General features: G+C 45.3%; 1 protein-coding gene, 1 non-coding gene and 1 pseudogene across 3 annotated transcripts in view; all 3 read right to left on the minus strand.

The window, feature by feature from the left end:
• LOC136849655 (uncharacterized) overlaps positions 1–10,000 on the minus strand; it is a 264,774-nt gene that overhangs the window by 179,515 nt on the left and 75,259 nt on the right. The gene's annotated exons all lie outside the window — the stretch shown is intronic.
• LOC136850280 (5S ribosomal RNA) lies at positions 2,074–2,189 on the minus strand (annotated as a pseudogene).
• LOC136850291 (U6 spliceosomal RNA) lies at positions 3,671–3,773 on the minus strand. The gene has a single exon (XR_010856601.1). It is a non-coding gene; the product is annotated as a U6 spliceosomal RNA (small nuclear RNA).

Below are 10,000 nucleotides of genomic sequence, written 5' to 3' on the forward strand. Positions count from 1 at the left end.
TCCTTAATGACGTCCCTAATGAAGAATGCCAATGCATTCTTCGACATAGGTTTAACTGGTTGCCTCACAGAACACCATAAAACATCCAAGGGACCACGAGTGTCCTGTGTTCTTTTAAGGTAGTACTTGAGAGCTCTAACTGGACATAGAACTCCCTCAGGTTCCTGTCAATAAGGTCTGCTAAACCTTTAATTTCAAAGTGTCTAGGCCAAGGGTTAGAAGACCTATCATTCTTAGCCAAGAACTTAGGGCTTAAAGAATAGACAGCATTGTGTTCCTTGAAGCCCACATGACGGCCTCGAACCCGCTCCTCACTCTCTTACGCCGCGGGAATGCCGTTTTCGAGTAACATCCTTAAGAGATGCAGAGTGGAGAGGCTCAAAAGGACTAAACATCAAAAACTTGAGCATTACGTCCAAGTTCCAAGCAGGGGGAATTAGCTGAGGAACCTTGGACGTCTTGAAAGAGCTCGTAAGATCGTGGAGGTCCTTATTGTCAGACAAAGCTAATCCTCTGTGTCTGAATACAATCGAAAGCATGCTCCGATAACACTTGATAGTCGGAACTGCTATATCGAGTTTTTTTCTCTTAAGTAAAGGAGAAAATCAGCAACCTGGCTCACAGTGATAGAGGAAGAGGAAAAGCCCTTCTTTCTACACCAACCTTTGAAGGTTGCTCACTTTGCTAGATATATCCTTTAGATGAAGAACTTCTGGCTCTAGCGATGGCCCGTGCCACCTGGCCAGAAAAACCCCTTCGCTCTGACCAAGTTTCGATAGTCTGAAAGCAGTCAGGTTCAGAGCGGGAGATTCAAAGATATCACGTGAAGTGGGTTTGTATGAGCAGGTCTGCTCTCATAGGAAGGGTCCTCAGAACGTCTACCAACCAGAAGAGAAACTCCGAGAACCAGTGGTTCGAAGGCCAAAACGTGGGGATGAGAGTCATCCTCGTCCCTTGTGAGGCCGCGAACTTGCGTATGACTTCTCCCAGAATTTAGAACGGGAAAAGGCGTAAACATCTATTCCGTCAATCCCAGGAAGAGCAACTATCGCAACTGCCCCAGGGTCAGTACAGATGAGCTTTATAGAGGGAGCCTCGCTGTTCTTGAGGTCGTGAAAATATCCATAAGATGGCGACCCCAAAATTTCAAAAATCTTGGCAAACCTCCTGATGAAGGGTCCATTCCTTCGGCAGGAGTTGATGGCGCCAACAGAGCAGGTCTGCTCGAACATTTTCGACCCCTGCAACAAAACTTGTGAGAATCGAAATGTTGCGAGCATAGGCTCAAAGAATAATCTCTCTTGCAAGGCTGAACAGGGAACAAGTAGTATTGTCCAAGTTTGCTAGAACTACACGATTGCAAACTTGGACCTTGAAGAATTGGCGAGCTAAAAGATAGCCGCCAAATCTTTGAAGTCGATGTGCCAGGACACCTGTTCCTCTCTCCAGGTTCCTAACACTTCCTCTCCCTCTAGTGTTGCCCCCAACCTGTTGACGACCCGTCGGAAAAACAACACTAGGTTGGGGTTCAGAAGCTTGAGGAGATCCTTTCTGCAATTTCGTTGGATCGAGCCACCACCCCAGATCCTCTTTATATAAGGAAGAATTCTCAATTCCTCTTTCAAGTCTTCCTTGCTTTGTCAGTTCTCAACAAAAAGAACTGAAGAGGCCTGAGATGCAGACTCCCCAGAAAACAAACTTCTCCAGCGAGGAAATGGTCCCCAGCAGACTCATTCCTTCCTTCACCTAGCATGTTTCCTTTTCCAAGAAGGCCGAGACTTTTTCGTACATAGAAGTTGCGTTCTTGCGACGGAGACGCTATAAAAGCCGCTGAATAGATCTGAATTCCCAGACACAATGAACAGTGAGGGGATCAGCTGCGACTTCTCCACAGACCAGAAGTCCCAGGGACTTCACAGTTGCAGAGTCAACTGAAGGTCCTCCAGATACCTTAAGCCGGCGGCGCTCGAATCAACCAGTCGTCCAAGTAGAGTGAGATCTGGCGTGCGACAGATGCAACTGCATCGCAACGTTTTTCATGAGACGTGTAAACACCCTCGGAGCAAAATGTGGCGCCAACAGCATCTGGTGTTCCCAGGCGGTCAACCATCAAGTACTGACCAGACCCAACGTTGCTTAACTTCGCTGATCGGACGAAAGCGGTGTTTTCAACGTGGTATGGCGTTGTGCAGAGTCCAAAGCAGAGAGCCCTGAACTGGTACGTCTAGTCCCCCAAGACAACCTGAGATACTTCACCGAACGTGGATGAATTGGGGCGTGAAGATAAGTATCTTGGAGATCCAAAGATACCATCAATCCCGGGATGAAGGGCTCCTAGTATTGACTGCGAGGTCTCCATCTTGAACTTTTCCTTCGGACCAAGTTGTTCGACCTGTTGACGTCAAGACAGGTCTCAGCCTACTGAAAGTTTTGGGACTAGAAACAATCTGTAGTAAAATCCCGGGAACACCGAGTCAAGACCTGTTCCACTGCTCTCCTTCTCGACATCTGTTCGAGCAGGTCAAACAATTTTCTGTTTGACAGGAAGGCAGTTGGGAAACAAAAAACAAAAGAGGAGGAGACAGGAAGGGAATCAAGTAACCTCTCTCTAACAGTAGGAGGGACCAAACGTCTGCCCCTCACTCTTTCCAGGCTTGTGCAAAATGAAGCCTGGTTGCAAAGGGAGTCTGGAGATGAAAGGAGTCACTTGCTACCTCTCTTGGAAGTGACATTCCTTCGGGAAAAAACTCTCTCTCGTGGTGCGGGTCTCGTGTTGCTTCCCATGGAAGCCCCTTTGTTAGCAAACATTTAGCTTTCTTTACTTTTTGTATCATTGAGATCGGTGCAAAGCGTTATGAAGGAGATGCAGTTTGAATGTCGATAACTTTAGTTTTGAGAAAAACGATATTTTTTGCTTCTCTGTGTATTTATTTGCTTGCCGTTACACAGTTTGATGTTTTTATGACATAATGAAAAGCCAAAAAATAGACCTGCAAAGTAATATAACTTCGCTAAATGAAGCCAAATGAAGCGAGTGTCAAAAAGTTCGGCTGAGGTTGGCCAGCCTTGACGTCATACTTAGTCAAGCTCTGAGCTGCTACTGACTGACTGCCACTGACTGCCCTGCGGCATTCCTGTCTTTCGCTGATGCGTACTGTGTCCACAGGTTGCCATAGATCGCATTAGATATTATTCCATAGCTAAAAGGAAATTACCACCGATATACTGACAATATCATTACATTATATGAAAAATGTAATTTGACTATGATAGGTTACTGTTTTGTTTATAACTCCTAACTGTGGCGAACTTTTAAATAAAACTTTCTGAAGATAGTCAGGATATGTATGATGCCATAAAAAATATCCCAAAAAATTTGATTTCCGATTTTTTCGTCAAACGCTCCCCCTTAAGACAAAGACAACTGCGAAGGTGGAGAGAGAGGAGCGAAGGTTGAAAAGTCTCAGGAAACAGATCCTTAAGAAAAAAGCCAGAGTCTGATAATCAGAGGAAGAAGAAGACGAAAGAAGTTTCTCTTCATACAAAGGCTGTGACGAAAGAGGATGTTCTTCCTCAGCTGGCGGGTCTTGAGTGAGTGGTGAAAGTAGTTCCGATTCACCCGATACGTGGCGGGAACTCCCGCGAGCGAAAGAAGTCGTTTAGTAAACATAAAAATGTGGAACAGCTTCACGATTAGCGTGTCATCCTTCATGAGCCATGCTAATCTTCTCTGTATCGTTCCAATTTAGTATATGTACTGCCGAAGCAAGTACTGGCTAAATTAAGAAGGACATCAGATGTTGAAGCGGGTAGTTGTGGACATGATAAACAACTGGAGCGGTGTCAACACAAGACTTGAAGCTATCGGCTGGGCGGCGCGAGCGTCATGGCGTGACGCGCGCTAGGCTCCGTGGCAAGTACTAGAAGAGAGTCACTGCGTGGCGCCGCGGCGTCATGGCTGAGCGCCCGAGCCGTCAAGGTGAGGCTCGTGAAGCGTGAGAAGCGCACGAAGAGCAAGACGCTCTCCTGGCGCGAGACAAGAGAAAAGGCCAACACCTCAACTCGGGAAGACGAATAGGAAGCCACTAAACACTCTCTCTACGACAGACGCTCTGTATCGTTCGAGCGGGAGACGAAGGTGAAAGTCTGTACCTCTTAACAGGCAGATTCAAATCTTGAAAGGTTCATGAGAGCATCCAGCTGTTGTTGCAAACCCAACAAAATCTTACGCGTTGGCTTAAGCCACTCTCGGAGAAGGGCTGAACCTGAGAGAGAAGGAGGGGCGAGGAGAAGTATACTTCCTTCCACAGGGAAGAAGCTCTGGCCCTTGCCTTAAGCGACAGGGGGTCGAAGGCGTGATCATTCGAAAAAAACTTTATTCTCTTCTGCAGAGGAATATCCACGCAACTTCGGGGAAGAGTACAACGTCTAGAGGAAGAGGGCGTGAAGCGTCCTCTCCTCTAAGCTTCTCTTAAGAGGGGCGAGAGTCAACCGAGCTCCAACCCCGGCGGGAGGGCGTGTCGGAGGACGAGAGCAATCCTTCAGGATGCGTGCCTGAGCACGATCCCTGGCAGCCTGGGTAGCGTCATCAGGACCTGCCGGAAGGGGCGCCAGATCGGTGGGAAGCCCCGTAACCCTCATGCGGCTTTCGACATGCCCCCTCCCTGGTCCTGGGAGTTCGACAGAGGTCCAGGCCTAGAGGCATTATAGGGCCGATCTGACGCCCCCTCCACAACACTAGGGGCACTAGCACTAACACTATGCGTTTGAATTGCATTCACTTTAGTTTCAAGAGCACGCATTGACTCCACACACGAGCCAGGGAATTACCTTCTGCAGCAACAAACTACAGGGTTAGTACTAAAATTTACTACAGGGTTACTAGTAGGAGAAAACCTGACTGTCCATCTAAAGATGCACTCTAGGAGGAAGATTCCTCAGCCTATCACGCTCCAATTTAAGCATATAGGCTTCATATTTCTTCCACTCACCCTCAGACAATCCCACACATTCATTACCGATTATATAGAGCATTGAACACCCCTACATATCATACATAAAGAGTGAGGAACTATCAAAGTCTTGATAGCCTCACCTTACATTCACCAAAGCTACAGACTCGATAGCTAGAGGTAAGACATCTTAATTATAAGAAAAGTCAAAAGCAAAATCAAAAAACGGTCCACAAAGAGCGTATGCCAAGTCACAGATCCAGTCGAATACCAAAAAACAACCAAAATACTTAAGTGACAACAAATTTCCGAAATCCAAATGGCGGAGGAACTGACAACAGGTGTTGACAGTCCAGCGACAGAGAAAATCTGAATAGAAAATGGGAATGGTTCCTGATACCGCCTCCCAGCGGCGGGAATGGGTACTAACCACCTGACCGGCCACTGCGTGTGCCGCGAAATTTGAAATTCTGTCGGACCTTCGGAGAATACAGCTATATATATATCTGGCAGGTAAGTCTCATGAACAAATGCATATTTATATATTTACTTTTTTGGATTTTTTTATTTGATATATTTTTAGAGAACGAACAAGCTCTTATCGTAGAAAATGGGTAGTTTTAGTAGGATACTGAAGTAATTTCTCACTTTCTACCATCCAGAATTGGCAAGTCATACAGACATTGTACGGCAATTTGTTGCACAATATCACTCACAGGGCGATATCACAGGGCAATATTGCATGGCAATATCGAGATACATAGATACAAATTTACTCAGATATTACATTTTTTGAGAGAGAGAGCCAGTTTTTAACCTGTATAATATGTATTTTAGTAAAAGTAAAGTACATTTCTCACTTCCATAAAAAAAAAACACAGAAAATTTGATGCAGAAAATTTTTCATCTCAATGCCAAAGCTCAAATGCCGGTAAATGCGGTGAACAAAAATGTAAAAAAACCCACTTGGAAAATTTTTTTTTTAGCAATAATCTTTCAGGACATGTTTATTTAGACATATACCAGTCCAACTAAAAATCAACAATTCCTCGAAATTCGGCGATCGGCGCTCCCCTTAAAAGTCCCAGTGTGGGATTTCTTAGGGGGAGGAGAGACAGCCTTCTTCTTCTCCTTCGATGGAAGAGCCTTGGTAGAAAAGGGGAAGAGCTAGCAGACGATGACGACGACAAGGACAATGAAGACGACGACACCTTCCGAGACCTCTTCTTCGTCGTCATCTTCAGGATGGTGGTCAGGTCCCCCATCCAGGAGGAAGCAGCAAAAGACACAGGAGCAGTCAGGGGGGCCAGGGTAGCAAAAGCAACCCAGGCAGCGGAGACGTCAACAAGAGAGCCTGCGGTGACTGGGACAGGCAGAGCAGCGTGGGAGCCAGGGAAGCCAGGAGTAGAGACATGAGCAGCCAGCACAGGTGGGGGAGGTACATGAGCCAGGCCATTCTGAGAGCCAGGTAAGCCAGGAGCCGGGACCAGAGTGGGGAAGGAGTGAAAGTCAGGAACAGCAGGAACAGCAGGAGCAGGGACTGTGAGGTAGGGCATGGTTGAAGTCACCATACTGAAGGGACCTGGCTGGGATAGTGGGGCCAGGAAGCCAGGCGGCAGCAGCACAGCATGATGAAAAGCAGGCGTGGTTGTTACCTGGGTACCAAGGTGAGAGGCGACAGTCACCGGCATTTTGGCAAAGGCAGTCATGGTGACAGTACTCGTAGTAGCAGTAGCCAAGGCATGGGTGACCACTGGCACACCAGACAGGTGAGACAGCAGGCCCTCCAACGGTGGGACGCCAGGTAGACCCAGGTGGTGCCAGGAAGAAGCCAGGTCTGGAGCCTGCCCACTGAGAGAAGTCTCTACCGCCATACCTGAAGACAAAGTCAGGTCAGTGTAGGGAGACTCCTCATTCGCTCCCCCGCGGCCTTCAACACCTGACAAAGCGAGTGAAGAAAACGAAGGGGAATCCTCACCCGAAGGAGAGGCAGCAAGAAGGGGAAGCTTGCCAGGAGGGAGAAACGATCCCAACGGGTCAGCCATCAAGGGAGTCATCGGGGGTGTGTAACCCTCGGATGACGCCTTGGCAGGCTTCCTTTGGTACTGTCTCCTCCCCTTAAACTTCACCCACTGAAGCTATTACATTTCTTACCGCCCACCCCAGGACACACAAGCTGGGGGAAGGCGGGCTTACAGGGTTTATCAAAGGCTTTCATCATATAAGAACAAGAAAAAGATCTCACCAGGAAAAACAGCTCAATGGAAGTTTGGGCAGAGAGCAAAGAAACACATCCACACCCAATGACGGCCGAAAGCAAACTAAAATGTTTACATCCAGGCAGGCAGGACTCCTTCCTCCCGGACAGTAGTTAACTGCCTAACCACCCTGTTTAAAAGTTCAACGGCCATTTCCAGCTTCGATGAAAGCAATTCCTAATGTAAAGGACTGATGGTTTGTATATCGTGTCAGAACAAATAAGCACTGCTTTATGAAATTATACTTTAAGTCCACACTAACACAATTTAAACATACTGCATATTAAAAGCTTTTGATGTTAAGATTGTAATCACATTTCTCTTAAACTGAATAGGAATAAATGAGGACATTTTAGAGGTCAAACCTGTGAAAGTTGGTTTCCTATAAACAGATGTAATAAAAAAGGGATTTTGACAAAGGAAAAATCTATTCCTGGGTGAAGACCTGTGTCGCCCAGTGAAATGTCCCATATAGCACACATTTCTAGGTATAAATATTTGCTAGACATACCAGATAAAAAAGCTATACAGCTAATAGGATGCCAGAGTTACTACCTCTGGAGCGATCATCCTTATAGGATGTCAGTATGTCATCTAGGAGCGAGTGGAAGCCACTACCACAGATGCTTAACCCAAATAGACCTCTCCTCCCCAAAATCCTCTACCTAAGGGGGAGCCGTTACAGCGGTCCTTCTCCGCTCACTACTACTACTTCTACCCAGAACCTTCATCCCCGAAATAGCACCTAAGCTTTTGGCCAGCCTAGGCTGGGAAAAAGAGGAAGGGTTCACTGGGCAAACACAGGTCTTCACCCAGAAATAGATTTTCCTTTGTCAAAATCCTTTTCGGGATCGACCTGTGTCGCCCAGTGAAATGGTAGCAGAGAACTGGCCATAAAAGCTTGTAAATATAAAAAGTTAAATGTCAAAATCAAAAAATTTTACTAAGGAAAATAAAATTAATTTTGAATATGTTTTTACTTATCCAAATAGTATAACAAATTATTTAAATCTGCATATGTTAAGAAAGTATACAAACAATGTAGCTAAAGATATTGCTTTAACAATCTAACTAAAAACCATCACCTAAATTAACAAATATTGGTGAAAATTTTAACAAGGATGGTATGTACAAAGACAGGAGTGGTTTGTGAAGCAACCCAAACCCAGTCAACAAGGTAGAAAGGCAGGGAATACAAGCGAGGCAGGTAGGTGAGAGGTATACCAATTGGTAGGGGAAGCAAGCTAAATTACAAATTACAATTTAAATAACAAAAAATACTAAGCTGACTCTGGAGAAACAATGTTCCTGCAGCGACAGCAGAAAATTTAAGAGCCTCTAAGGACTTAAGGTAGTGACGTTTAAAAACTCTTGGAGATTTCCAGCCCATATATTTCTTAATTTCATCAAAAATTCATATGTTGAAAAATAATTAACTGAGGTGGCTACAGCACGGATATCATGGACCTGGGGGAATTGAACTGGTTGGCTTGTTTAACCCCTTTCGCCACCGGGACGTACACATGTACGTCTTTTACGGTACAATAAAAAAGACCACGACGAATATTATACGTCTTTCATCCCTCCTCGAAAAGCAAAGCTGTTTTCTTCAGCTTGGATGGGTTTCAGGCGTAGTATTGTGTACGAGAGAGGTGCAGAAGCTCCACCCACTATTCATTCTAGCCAATGAGTGTCCGATGGTCGTCGTGACGTCATATTCATATGGGATATTATAAGGGGTATCGTCCAGCAGCACATGCCAGTGTGCCTCAAGCTTTTATGTATGAAACATTGTCACGATCTTGTGAGTAAATCATTTGGATTAGAATGCTAAACTTTTTTCCCTTTTGATTGCAGTTATTTTACAGGGTTTTTTTTATTTTTCAGTATCATGATGTCGGATGATAGTATTTCAGATTCTGGGTCTGAATACCTGCCAGATCTGATTATAGTGATAGTGGTGATAGTTGTTTAGAGGATGACAGCGACACCGAGTATTTAGAAGACATTGAACCCATTGTTGATGAAGGTTGGCAGTTCATAACAGATCCATTTTGTGACGTGCGCCCAGACCCACCCCCTGATTTCACGGAGGGTGACAATGGGATCTCTGTTTGCACACCAGACTTCACCTGCCCACGAGATGCATTTTGTTTCTTTTTTTGTAATGATGTTATTGACAGACTGTGTGAATGGATGAATGCTCGTGCAGAGGAGTATTTTCGATCAACAGGAAAGCGGAAGGTAAATGGACTTCTGTGGAGGGCTGTCACTCGTGATGAGATGTATGTTTTTCAGAGCTTGCTAATGATAATGGGGTGAATAAAATGCCCCGTATGTATATGTATTGGTCACGAGATGCCATGGTAGGGGTCCAGGATCTTTTGTAAAGAAGTGATGTCTCGAGCAAGATTTCTTTGCTTGCTGAAATTCTGAGGTTTGCTCCATTAGACCAAGTGGATAAGAAACGGCCTAAGACTCGATGAACCATTTTTTGACTTACTGCCAATGTAGCCAGAATCTGCTCACACCAGGGAAGGATATTGCTGTAGATGAGGCACTGATGCTTTGGAAAGGGAGGCTGGGATTCAAGCAATTTATCCGAACAAAAGATCCACATTTGGAATAAAGGTTTTTATACTATGTCCTTCAGATCCAAATTGGAATGGCTATTCGTGGAATTTCGAAGTGTATTATGGCAAGGACACGAGTTTTTCTCTACCTGACCCAGTTGCTGCTAACCTATTTATATCGGAGATCATCGTAGTTCATCTAATGAAGAATTTGCTT

The sequence above is a fragment of the Macrobrachium rosenbergii genome, chromosome 21 (assembly GCF_040412425.1).
Source record: "Macrobrachium rosenbergii isolate ZJJX-2024 chromosome 21, ASM4041242v1, whole genome shotgun sequence".
Classification (NCBI taxonomy): domain Eukaryota; kingdom Metazoa; phylum Arthropoda; class Malacostraca; order Decapoda; family Palaemonidae; genus Macrobrachium; species Macrobrachium rosenbergii.